General features: G+C 33.4%; 1 long non-coding RNA gene across 3 annotated transcripts in view; it reads left to right on the plus strand.

Annotated features, from left to right (window-relative positions):
- Positions 1 to 11,142, plus strand: part of LOC144216794 (uncharacterized) — a 20,877-nt gene extending 9,735 nt beyond the window's left edge. The window contains exons 3-4 of one of the 3 annotated variants that reach the window (XR_013330759.1): positions 1,694 to 1,926; positions 10,866 to 11,142. This is a non-coding gene — a long non-coding RNA (uncharacterized LOC144216794). Of the gene's footprint in view, positions 1 to 1,693; positions 2,140 to 10,865 lie in introns of those variants that run through there. The other 2 variants (XR_013330758.1, XR_013330760.1) reach the window with 2 other exon arrangements.
- The last annotated feature ends 1,760 nt before the right edge of the window (positions 11,143 to 12,902 follow it).

Below are 12,902 nucleotides of genomic sequence, written 5' to 3' on the forward strand. Positions count from 1 at the left end.
TCTTTAAAATTATTTTGTTTAATATTTATTTATTTATTTATTTATTTATTTATTTATTTATTTATTTTAGCGAGGGGGGGAGGAGACTGCACCAGCAGGGGAGTAGGGGAGAAAAGGACAAGGAGAGAGAGAGGGGTGAGAGAGGGTGAGAGAGAGAGAGGGAGAGAGAGATTCTGAAGCAGGCTCCACACTCAGCGTGGAGCCCCACACAGAGCTCAATCCCACCACCCTGGGATCATGACCTCAGCCTACTTTAAGAGTTGGCTGTTCACCTAACTGAGCCATTCAGGCACCGTGATTCCATTTCTTTTAAGTGATTTAATTATTTCTCTCTGAGAGATGTCAAATAAAATCTAAATATGTATATACAATTATCAGGAAACTAGTATTGCCAGTCAGGAACACCAACAGGTATGTAGGCTAAATTTCTTAGTTGAGAGAATTAAGTGGGTTGGAAAGCGTTGGGTTAGATATGTCACTAAATGTGGTTCTAGAGAGAAGATTATTTTAATGTTAAATACAATCTATATAAGTTTTTTAGGAGTTCTGTGAATATAAAGAGAACTTGATATATATGAGAAGAGATGAACAGAAGAGGGAAGAAGAAATGAAGTGCAAGCTGAGATGGATTCAAAATTCCAAACTTAAAAACATTGATTATTACACAATTTTCAATAGTAAATCCACTTTCTTGATAGTTACCCACCATATTTTTTCATAAGTCCATTTATAATATTTGCATTAACCAAAGATGTACCCTAAGAGAGGGAGATCCAGTTTTCTAGTGTTTGATAGGGCTAGGATAATGCACTTAAAAATGTATAGTCTTATTCAATGAGAAGTTCAACCTTAAGGTAGGCCTATTGTAGATCTGAAATAATTGGCTGCAACTGGCAAATCATTCTCCTAATTGGATGTGATTTGGATTTGTACATAATATAGAGAAGAAGGTAAAGGAGAAGGTAACATCTAGCATACCTCTCCTCTGGAGGATCATAACTCCCTATGATTTGTTATCTTCTCCCATGTTTCCAGGAACTATAGCCAGTCTTAAGAAAAAAAAAGTGTCTTCTCTCCAAAAGCATTATGTATAAATCCAAATCACAGCCAATTAAGAGAATGATGTATCAGTTTCAGCTAATTATTGTCACTCTTTATTCTTCAAGTTAGCAAAACCTGACACCTTAATCTCTCTCATTTTCCTCCTAACTCTACTTCTATCCCTCTTTAGCTGTGTCTCTATGCTCAGTGGCTCAAATATCTTATTAAATTATTTTCTTATATATACTAGAGTAATCATCCCTTTTAAATAAAATACAATAAATTTTATGGATATAAATATGCTGTTCAAAACTAATTTCTTAATCTTTAGGTTCTCAGTTATATTGTCTGAGAGCAATACCATAATGAATAGGTTTCTAAACTTACATTTGGCTTCCAGAGTGGATCAAATCAATCAATTTACAATAACTATTGAAGATATTTGCTACATAATGTGCAATGTTAGTAAGATAAGAATGATGTCATAAAGTACTCAATCTAGTTGTGATGTAGGTGTGTAATCAGAGGGAACATGGAGAGGGGCTGGGGAATGGGTAACACCTGAAGAGACAAACTTGCCTTCTCTTCATTGTTCTTAGGTCATCACTAGATGTTCTCTTGGTCATATGCAAATACTTCTCTTCCTTAACAGTGATTTGCAGACATTTGACTTGGAGGAAGAAAAGGAGAGATTTTCGGAAGTTAGAAGAAAACACATATTAAGTAATTTTGTGTGTCATGCTATGCAGTTACTGGAATACACAATGCACTCTCATTTTACTCCGATGATCCAATGAGGCAACTACTATTCACAGTTGATAATCTGATTTCTAGAAACTTTTCTCAGCAGTCCCACACATCTTTGCCAACCTCTCCCACTAAGAGGTCAGACAGCCCATTTTCCCTTTCACCCTTAAGAAATAAATACAGTGAAATTTCTGAGCTTTCAACATGAAAGGTTCAAATGGAAGACATATGATCCTGATGAGAGTGATCTATGATCGAATGAAGCTGATTTTTCTGGGTGCATCATGGAATTTCTTTTGTTATCTAACAGCCACATTTAACAGTCTCAACATTTATTAACTACTTTTCTCTCAAAACTAAGAAATCATATATTTTCTAGCAGATGTTTCCAAGATGCCCTTTTAATTAAAAAAATAAGAAAGAAATGAGTACTGTCTCCATTTTTAGAGTTGTTATGGGTACAAATCCTCTAAAGCTCATGGTTTGCTTATCAGATTTAAAGGGAGAAATATTTGCCTCTTCTGTCATATGTTTGCCTCTTCTCCTCAGTAGCCTCAATGCAAATCACTGTGTGAGTTGAGTCAGACAAGCTGGGGGCTTCCATGAGATATAATCAGGAACAAACAAGCTGCTCTGCACTGGTATAACTTATAATAGGAGTTTCATGGAGCTTCACGATTTCTCACAAAGAGCTTCAGAGAGGTGGATTCTGGAGTAAAAACTAGAAAACAAAGTAAAGGGAAAGAAAATGGCTCCATGTTGTCATAGTTATTTTTTTCTAAGTAGGAAACAAATGCCAGTAAATAAAATGTAAGGCCACAAATAGCAAGTTTATCCTGAAGTATATTTTTTGACTCCTACACTTGGCTTTCCTATTACCTAGCACCTCTGTAACGCAAGATTCACCTGGAGTTTAAATTTCCCATCATGGAATTCATGTCCAGGTTCATAGATCACTCAGACTCTACTCTGTGAACTTGCTGGGAATCTTATCACCATGAATGCCTTCCTTTTATATCTATTTAATCATTGCTTCAGGTATTTACTCAATATTATCCAGAATGTACGAGAATAGAAAAAAATACAGAAAAAGACATACAGGTATATTTTAAAAGCATTTAATTTCATCTGCAATACCTCAAAATAATTTCCTTCTAAGTATTCATGATTTGCATCCCAAAATATAAATTACCTAAAGCTTTAAACACTGCTTATAATATGTCTCTTACCTGTGGGTCTTCCTGTTATTTTTATTATTAGAGTTGTAGTAGTAAAACAAAAATAATATGCTTCTTTTCCTGATGACGAAAAAGGAATACTTGTGAAAAGATATAATCTGTACATGGCATCTTCAACTTCCCATTTTGAATTACTAACATAATTAATTTTATTATTATAAGAAACAAGGAAGATTGTTAAGCAAAAAAACCCCCAAACCTTAAATGTACTGTTTATATACATGAGTATGCATTTGATATAGAGATTTCTTAGATACATGTGTATTCACATGTATGAATGTGGATGGAAGGTTTTTTTTTTTTTTTTTTTTTTTTTTTGAGAGAGAGAGACAGAGAGGGCACAAGTGAGTGAGGGATGGGGTGGGAGGGAGAGAGAGAACTAGGGATCATTCAAAGCAGGGCTCTTGTTTTACCTGAAGTTGGGCTCCTGGTTTACCAGAAGTGGGTCTCATATTCACTTGAACGAGGTTCTCGAGTTCACCTGATGTGGGGCTGGAACTATCAACCATGAGATCATGACCTGAGCCACAGTCAGATGCTTAATGACTGAGCCACCCGTGGAACCCATGGATGGAAACTTATGTAGAAAGAAAATATGAAAGGCAATAATCATGGAATTTCTATCATTATCACAGAATGGAGCTGTAAGCAAGTTATGATTATCATACGAAGCTACATTTTTGTATTCCTTGATTCTAATGGTTTTCCAGTCTCCATCTGCCACACTGTAGAAAAACTCACCCCCTGTTGCTTTCCATAGTAAATCATGCCTGATTGCTCAGCATCAAGCTTTATAATCTGAATCTCTGGGCCAAAACACTTACTAATGATCACTGTTCCAAACAGGAATAATCAATAGAACCTACAGTCGCTGCACTGGTATTTCTGTTTTTTGTTTTTTGTTTTTTTTAAAAACAAGCTGCTTTTCTGCAGTTAATTATGTTCCCTTGTAAGCAAATACGACATTTTCCCTGGGCTTTTCCTTTAAAAATTCATTTGTGCCCCTATTAATGTTGTCACAATTAATTTATTTTTAAAAAAAAGACATGCTCTTGAAAGATACAAAGTGAATTGAAATCCCTTAGACAAGACACTAATACTAAATTAAAGCTAAAAAGTAAAATCCTGGATATCACAAAAAGACAGGAGACTCTAGACTTTTCCTTGTATATTTTTCCATTCAATTAAATAATTTTTCTTCCTTTTATATTTTTCCATTTTTTGCTATTTTATTCTATAAGTTTTATCATGTTTTCTTCAATAAAAACATCAGCTTTCTCGTGAATCTAATATAATGCCATCTGAAAGTCTCTAAGATGTATCTAAATGGAAGATGCTGTCCTATTATTAAGGGTTCATTCAATTAAAAAATAGTTGCTATCACTAAAATGATTTAAAGCCTGTCAAATGCCTGTTGATCCTAAAAAGATCAAAGTACTTACATCCTTCCTCTTTGTTCCTTGACTTGCCCAATGCTGACACTAGATGTGCCTGTTGATTAGAGACTTGTCATTAGAGGAACAATGTATTAATCAGCTGATTCTTAATGGACATCATTAGATAATTTGCTACCACATTTAACAGGAAAATTCTATTCCCATAATTTCCTCCGGAAATTTACTTAATTCACCTCAATTTTTGTCTGCTTTACAGTCTGAAAATTGCCATACAAATACTAATTTTCTCACTTATGCCAATTTTCTTTCAATAAGACATTTCAAAAGCATGTAGAGAGTAGGTATTGCTATAGGCAACATTTTTGAGAGGGATACTATCTTACCAGAATACCACTTAAGGTAAATAAGCTCATTTTAAACCAAAAAGTGTTCCCATTTTCCAAAAAACATTGAAGATCTAAAATCATGAAAATTCCTTTTTCCCAACATTCCAAGGTATTTCTATTGTTTTTAAATTGCAATTTTGCCATTTAATTCATGAGTAAAACTATAGTATAACAATTGAAAGACATTTTATCATCAGTTTTTTTCTCTAACGATTGTTCTATTTCTATCACAATTCCCTATTTTGATCCCTAACCATTTCTACATTAATATTGTAGATCATTTGCAGTGAGACATGAAAATACAAATGAGTTAATGCACACACAGGCATCATTTATACCCATGAGATGCCTATATTTGAATTGTTTAAAAGTTAGAACCTGTGGAAGGCTTATTTTTAATCAGAGATTATCTCTCCCAACTATTACCTGGGTTTGTCTATTTTTCTTGTGAATATAATGAGAATCATGCTTGAAAACTAAGAAATTAGTTCTAGGAATATTTTATATAACTAAAATAAAAGAATAGACATACTACTTTACTTCCTACTGAATGTTTCTCTCAGTCACTACTTTGGGGATCAAGTTAGAAAAGTTATAACCGTGCTTCCCATTTCAAAAATACACAGTAGCTTCATACCTTTTTTTAGTTAATCCATATAATAATCTTTGAAAGTAGTCATTATTCACAGTTTACTGTAATAAAAATAGAGTTTGGAGTTGAAATTACTCATCAAAAGACAGAATCAAAATACCAAATACTAGCCTTAGGGTTCGGACTCAGTGCTTTCCACACTCCAGTACCTTGTCATTTCCAGGCCAGGCCACATCCCCATTGTGAATGGTCAGCTTGCGTGGTATAGAAAGTGGGTACTAGTTATAACAGCAAACATTAACCCAATACGAGTAGATTATGGCATTGGATAAGCCCATCTCCACCCACCACCATCTTTACCACAGGCTAGCTCGGCAAGCCCCCAGAAACTAAGGTTAGTTGAGACAGTTTAGTGACCATAGAGAAAAGTGCTCTGCTTTCTTCTTCCAAGTCAGAATTATATGCAAGAACTACTGTCGAATCACCTACCGTTCTCACTGCAGGTAAGAATGGTCTGAGTTGACTAGAGCTGTCTTGATAATATTGAAATTCAGAGACTATCTCAGATTTTGTTTTTCATATCTGTAAGTATATGTGCCTGTAGCCAAAAGGAAAGAGACTTTTTATTTTTACCTACTTATTTATTTTTATTTTTGAGAGAGAGAGAGAAAGAACACTAAAGAGCAAGAGAGGCAAAGGGAGAGAGCGAGAATCCCAAGCAGGTTCTGTGTTGAGGGCTTCATCTCATAACCCTGGCATTATGACCAGAGCCCAAACCAAAAGTCAGTTGCTTAGCCTACTGAACCACCCAGGTGCCCCACAATCTTATTTCTGAAGTAATGTTTTTCATTTTTGTTGATTAATTACTGATATCATGTATATAGAGATATAGATATTTTAAACAATATTTTACTCATACATATATTTTGCAGTTTACCAGTTTTCTAGGTAAATGAAATCAAAATAGTCTTCAAATCAAATGGAGGAGACTTTTAAAAAAATGACATAAGCAGAGTGCCTGGGTGGCCCGGTAGTTGAGTACCTGACTCTTCATTTTAGCTCAGGTCATGATCTCACAGTAGTGAGATCAAGGCCCCCATCTGGCCCCTTGCTGGGTGTGGAGCCTGCTTAAGATTCTCTCTCTCTTTCTCTCTGTCTCACTCTGTCTCTGTCTCTCTCTGTCTGCCCCTCCCCCATGTGTGTGCATGGTTACTTAGCCTCAAAAATAAAAATAAAAAAAGACATAAAGATACATAATCAAAGAGAAACATTAAGAAGATTTCACTACAGCCATAAATCTCTAAACTTGAAGAGGAAAACATAGGCTCTAAGACTGTAAAACTAATGATTTTGTTACAAACAATGTGTCTGGACTTAATACTGTTATTCTATACATTTAAAAATTATTAAGAAGATACATTTTGTGTGTTTTCTACCCCATTAAAGAAACTGGGGAGATTTTAATGTTTTCAAATTCATTCTAAGAAAGGAAAAATGTAAGAATTTAAGATTAACCCAGTTAAGAAATAAATCTTAGCTCAAGATTATTATTGCATGCTTAATAATTAAATTATATTATCTTAGAAAAATTGACAAGCAGAAATGTGTTTAATACAGAATCAATAACAAATGTTGCCAATTTTCATGGTTTGCTTGAAAAATATACGCCCTAAGTTTTATTTTTCATGACATTAAACATGGAATAGTTTCTTTAAAAATCAATAGCATTACAATCTATACAGAACTAACAAGGTCATAAATAATAATATAAAATTGTAAAGAAAGGTATTTAAATAAATCATAGTTTACTTTAAGATTAAAGAACAACAACCGAATCATTTCTTGGGATTTTTATAACAGAAGGACCCAAACAATAACACTATGGATCTTACCATTAGAATGTATTTGATCACTTTTGCTTTTTGTACTATTGTTATTATAAGCAACAAACTTCCTCGACATTATTATCAGTTGAAATAATGTGCCTACAGAACATGTTGAGCTTTCTCGACGGACAATATATCTATTCATAACAAGAGTATTGTTTTGTCCCTTTATTTTCCTTGGCTGGTGCATGGGCTGCAATTTCCAGCACATTGTTTATTACAAAAGGCAGGGATGGTTTATCTGTGTGTTTGCATGTGAGGTTTTATTTTAAAGATGATGGCTGTTTCGGGTTTTGCGGTATCAGTATTCATAGTTGAAATTGGCCTATAGTTTTCTTCTTGTACAGTTTCATGCTCCTTGTCTTTGTTACTAATATTTTTCATAACATAAAATGAGTAAATGAATTCCTTCTTGTTGTATCATTTGGAACAATTTGTTTCATATAGATTATCTGTTTCTGAAAAGTTAGGGAGAATTCTGTTAAAAAATCATGTGCGGTTCATGTGTGTGAATACTTATTGGTCCGTTTTGTTTTTTTGTTATCAATTTAGATAATTGCATCTTTCTGTAACAATCGTCTTTCCTTTAGGATTTGAACTTTTTTCTTTTGTAAATGGGATATAATTTACATATAACATATTACTATATAACATCACATGTAACGTAATTTAATCTCATACAATTGGTTTATAATATTACCTTATATTTTAAATGTCTAATATTCTATATATTATTTGTAACTTCCCTCATCTTTCTTATCAATAATACCAGATGAGATTTTTCTATTTCATTCCATTTATAAAGAAACAGTTTTGGGATACCTCGGTGACTCAGTAGCTTAAGCATCTGACTCTTGATTTCAGCTCAGGTCAAGATCTTATGGTTCATGAGTTCGAGCCCCTCATTGGGCCCTGTGCTGGCAACGTGGAGCCTGGTTAGGATTTTCTGTCTCTCTTTCTCTGCTCCTTCCCTGCTCACTCTTTCTCTCAAAATAAATAAATATACTTAAAATAATTTAAAAAACTCATTAAAAATAAAAAATAAAGTTTTGGTTTTCTTGTTACCTATATTTTCTTTAATTTTTACTTTAACAGTAACATGTATAATTTCCTTCATTACCTTTCACTTTATTATCTTTTGCAGCTTTTTGAGCTCCTATACATGAATATTCAATCTTTCTGTCTTTATAACATGTATGAAACTATAAGTTATCTTCTAAATGCCATTTTAGTTGTACCCTAAAAGTACTGTAATGCTATGTTCATGTATTCATGTGTCTAATTTTTCACATGAATTAGGTCTTCAAAAATTATTTTGCAGTCTATTTTTAAATTCATTAAATTGAAACATTGAGTTCTATCTCTTCATTATTGAGGTCTAAGAATCCATTGAGATACATGGGGCACCTGGGTGGCTCATTCGGTTAGGCATCCAACTTCGGCTCGGGTCATGATCTCACGGTCTGTGGGTTTGAGCCCTGCGTCGGGCTCTGTGCTGACAGCTCAGAGTCTGGAGCCTGCTTCAGCTCCTGTGTCTCTCTCTCTCTGTCACTCCTCCGCTCATGCTCTGTCTCCCTTTCTCTCAAAAATAAGTAAACATTCAAAAAATAAAGAAAGAAAGAACAATCCATTGGGATAGAGATCCTATTTGGTGTAAACTCATTCAGTTAGTCTGTGCTGAGATTCTTTTTTTTTACAGCTTAATACGTGCTCAGTGTTTATAAATTTTTCATGTATGATTAAAGAAAAGTGTCTACTGATTTTACATTTTTATTTATTTATTTATTTTTGGTTTTTTAATGTTTATTTACTTTTGAGAGAGAGACAGAGACAGAGTGTGAGTGAGGGAGGAGCAGAAAAGAAGACACCGAATCCAAAGCAGGCTCTGGGCCATTAGAACCCATAGACTGCAAGATCATGACCTGAACCGAAGTCAGACACTCAACCGACTGAGCCAACCAGGTGCCCCAAGTATTTAGTGATTTCTTAAACCAAAATTTTATATATGTTCTATAGATCAGATTTGTTAATTACATTATTACAATATTTTGTAGCATTGCTCACTTTTTGTCTATTTTATCTATCCAGTGTAGATAGTTTCTATTAAAATCTATAAATCTGATTGTGAAGTTTTCAATGTCCATTTCATTTTTGAAATGTTTACTTTATGATGCCAACATTTCATTTGTAGAGATACACAGTTTAAGTACAGTTTTATGTTTGTTTGAAATCGCAGAAATAATCTAATTATTTTTTGTCACTCATTTGCACACACATACAAATATGCACTGGTTTGTATACATACATACATAAGTTCACATACATATATAAATTTATGCATTTTGCTATTTTTATTCTCTATCATCTCCTTTATTACTAAATATATGAATGATACACACTTATATTATGATTATACAATACATTATAAGTAGCATATATTATTAGATATATTTATCTATTTTATTTATTATGCTTGCTTCATTTTTTGTTATTCCTTCTACTACTTTGGCAACAAAACTTTGTATATTTATACTTGTAACACAATGTTGATATTTTCACAATCATTTTTGACATCGGAAATTTCACAATTTAATCACTGTCTCTGCTAGCCTCTTTCTGAATAATGTAAACTTTGAATGCTTTAATTTTAATCAATCCAATTTTATCTTATTTATTATTATATTTATTTACACCCAAATAGGTAATTATTATCATTACTGTTTTCCACATTTTTTGATTGCTCAGATTTACTGATAGACTTAGCAATTTATTTGCACAGTATTGTTTCAAGCATCTCTCTTAATCATCTGGATTCACTTGCACTTTTCTACGAATGTACAACTGATAAATTTTTTTCTGAAGAAAAAGTGTTTACTCTTATACTGAACTTACATGTTAACTCAGTGAAATATAAAAATATAGATGGACATTTATTTTTATTGATTTTTAAAATTTTATTGCTATTTGATTCAGCAAATCTAGGTCTTTATAACTGAAAAATTTGTAAATATCTTAGTCCATTATTTTTCCAGAATCAGGAATGAATATTGTTATTATTAATTTTTTATGAATAAGATAATAAATGCCAGTTCATTTACCTCAAGGGTTAGCTGTTTGTGTCACTATTCAAAACATTGTTTCAGGGGCGCCTGGGTGGCTCAGTGGGTTAAGCGTCCCACTTCCGCTTGGGTCATGATCTCATGGTTCGTGGGTTTGAGCCCCGCGTTGGGCTCTGTACTGACAGCTAGCTCAGACCCTGGAGCCTGTTTCGGATTCTGTGTCTCCCTCTCTTTCTCTGACCCTCCCCTGTTCATACTGTTACTTTCTCTCAGAAATAAATGAAAACCATTAAAAAAATTTTAAGAACTTCCATTAAAAATGTTATTGTTTCAATAAATTAAGATCTATGAAGATAAATTAAAATATTGGTTTTACCAAATTGATGTATTACCAGAAACTCATGTAATTAACATTAAGTAATAGCATAGAAATATAACTTAAGAGAAGGTCATTATAATAATAATAAACTTTTTAAATGCTACTAAAATAATTGTTGTTTGTGTTTTATGTTTCTTCAGCTGTCATAGATCTTCTCTCCAGAATCAAACGATGTTCTCACTTGTTTTGACAAGAGTGATACACTTCTGGATGACTCACTGTATTTGATGTCTGGATGACTCAGTTAACTAATCTGACTAAACACATTGACTGTATTACGCTCCTTTTCTTCATCATACTAACCTATCAACCATATCAATGTTCTCATTATACTTTAGTAGTAAGATATAATGCTACTAATAATAGCTAACATCTTACACTTGAGCACCTAAAAAAATAAAGATTTACAATCGAGTACTTCCAATTGTTTGGCACTTTAAAAGCATTTGGGTGTTACTGGCTTATTTCTGTTTTACAAGATACCTAAGAAATGTTTCTGCTAGTAATTCTGAGATAAATGAGAAGACAGAGATGAAAAAGAGCTCAAGTATCTTGTTCCAGATCATACAGGTAAAGAGTGATGACATGTGTTTGCAAATATGCTTGATTCCAGAGATATCTTAAAAGCTCTGTGATGTTGCTCCACCATTCAGTGTCATGTAACTGAAAGGGACATTTGCAGAAATTACCTTGAAATTTAATTAGTACTATCAAGTTGCAGAGAATACAGAAAAAAAAAACCCAAAAATCCTTTTCACTTTTGAAGGTAACTCTTAAATTCAATAAGAAATATACAGAATCACAGGATAAAAATTGTAAATCTTTTTTTTTTTAATGTTTTATTTATTTCTAGGAGAGAGAGAGAGAGAGACAGCGTGAGCAGGGGAGGGTCAGAGAGAGAGGGAGTCACAGACTGTAACAGGCTCCAGGCTCTGAGCTGGCAGTCAGCACAGAGCCCGATGCGGGGCTCGAACCCACGAACCGCGAGATCATGACCTAAGCGAAAGTCAGATGCTTAACCGACTAAGCCACCCAGGCACCCCCAAAATTGTAAATCTTAAGTCAAAGACAAAACAGAAGACTTGAAGAAGTCATATTATATATTCCTCTATTGGAAGGCTCAAATGTATAAAGCTGTTATTTCTCCCTCAATTCTTTTATTGATCCATTAAGAAAAATACATGATAATTGCACGAAATAAATGCATAAAATAAAGAGTTCTAGAAAAACTTGCATTTAAATATGCAGTATCAAGTTAAATAATGTGCCCTCTAAATAGAAAAATCAGCATGATAGTCAAATTGATACAACAGAATCCAATGCAGAGAAACAGACTGTGTGATATGTCAGTGGGTATATGCAGTATTTGGTTTCTGAAACATAATGGGGAAAAAGCACTGAAGAATGGAGGAAATACTCAACAAATCATACAAATAAGAAAATTTAAAAATTGGAAAAATTAAAAATATACTTGTCCAGCATGTATACCATACAACAAATACATATTTCAGACAGAGCAGAAAGTTGGAAGAAGTAAATTTCTAAATAATAGAGCAATTTAAAGGAAATTTTGCTGAATATTTATTATCATGATAGTGAAGAGTTTACTAAACATAAAAAAGAACTATGCAGAAATTAATATATTTAACGACGTACAAATTAAAACTCCAATATTTGCGAGTTATCATATGAAAGTATAAGGCAAATGACAAGCTTAAGAAATAGGTCATGACAATGAAGTATTGATATTATGCTTAAAGTCCCTAAAATCAGTACAAGAAAATAATGTCCCAATAAAACTGGGAATATATATAGACTAATGAACATGTAAAAATAACCAAATTCCTTATTACTTGAGGATTTACCCACATAATTACAATATGTTTTCAAAGATAGAAGTCTATCAAACAGTTTCTTTTCTTTAAAAAAAAAAGTCTATTTTATTTATTTTGATAGAGAGAGAGAGAACATGCAAGGGTGGGAGGGGCAGAGACAGAGGGAGAGTAAGAAAATCCCATGCAGGCTCTGCACTGACAGGCAAAAGGGGCTCAGTCTCATGAGCCCTGAAATCATGACCAGAGCCGATGGCAAGAGCCACCCAGATGCCCCAAAGACTCTCTTGTATTGGTAATTCCCCATGTTAATGAGGTTTTGATAAAAAATGCAATTCCAGGCAC

Source organism: Crocuta crocuta, unplaced genomic scaffold (assembly GCF_008692635.1).
Source record: "Crocuta crocuta isolate KB4526 unplaced genomic scaffold, BGI_CrCroc_1.0 scaffold449, whole genome shotgun sequence".
NCBI classification, from domain to species: domain Eukaryota; kingdom Metazoa; phylum Chordata; class Mammalia; order Carnivora; family Hyaenidae; genus Crocuta; species Crocuta crocuta.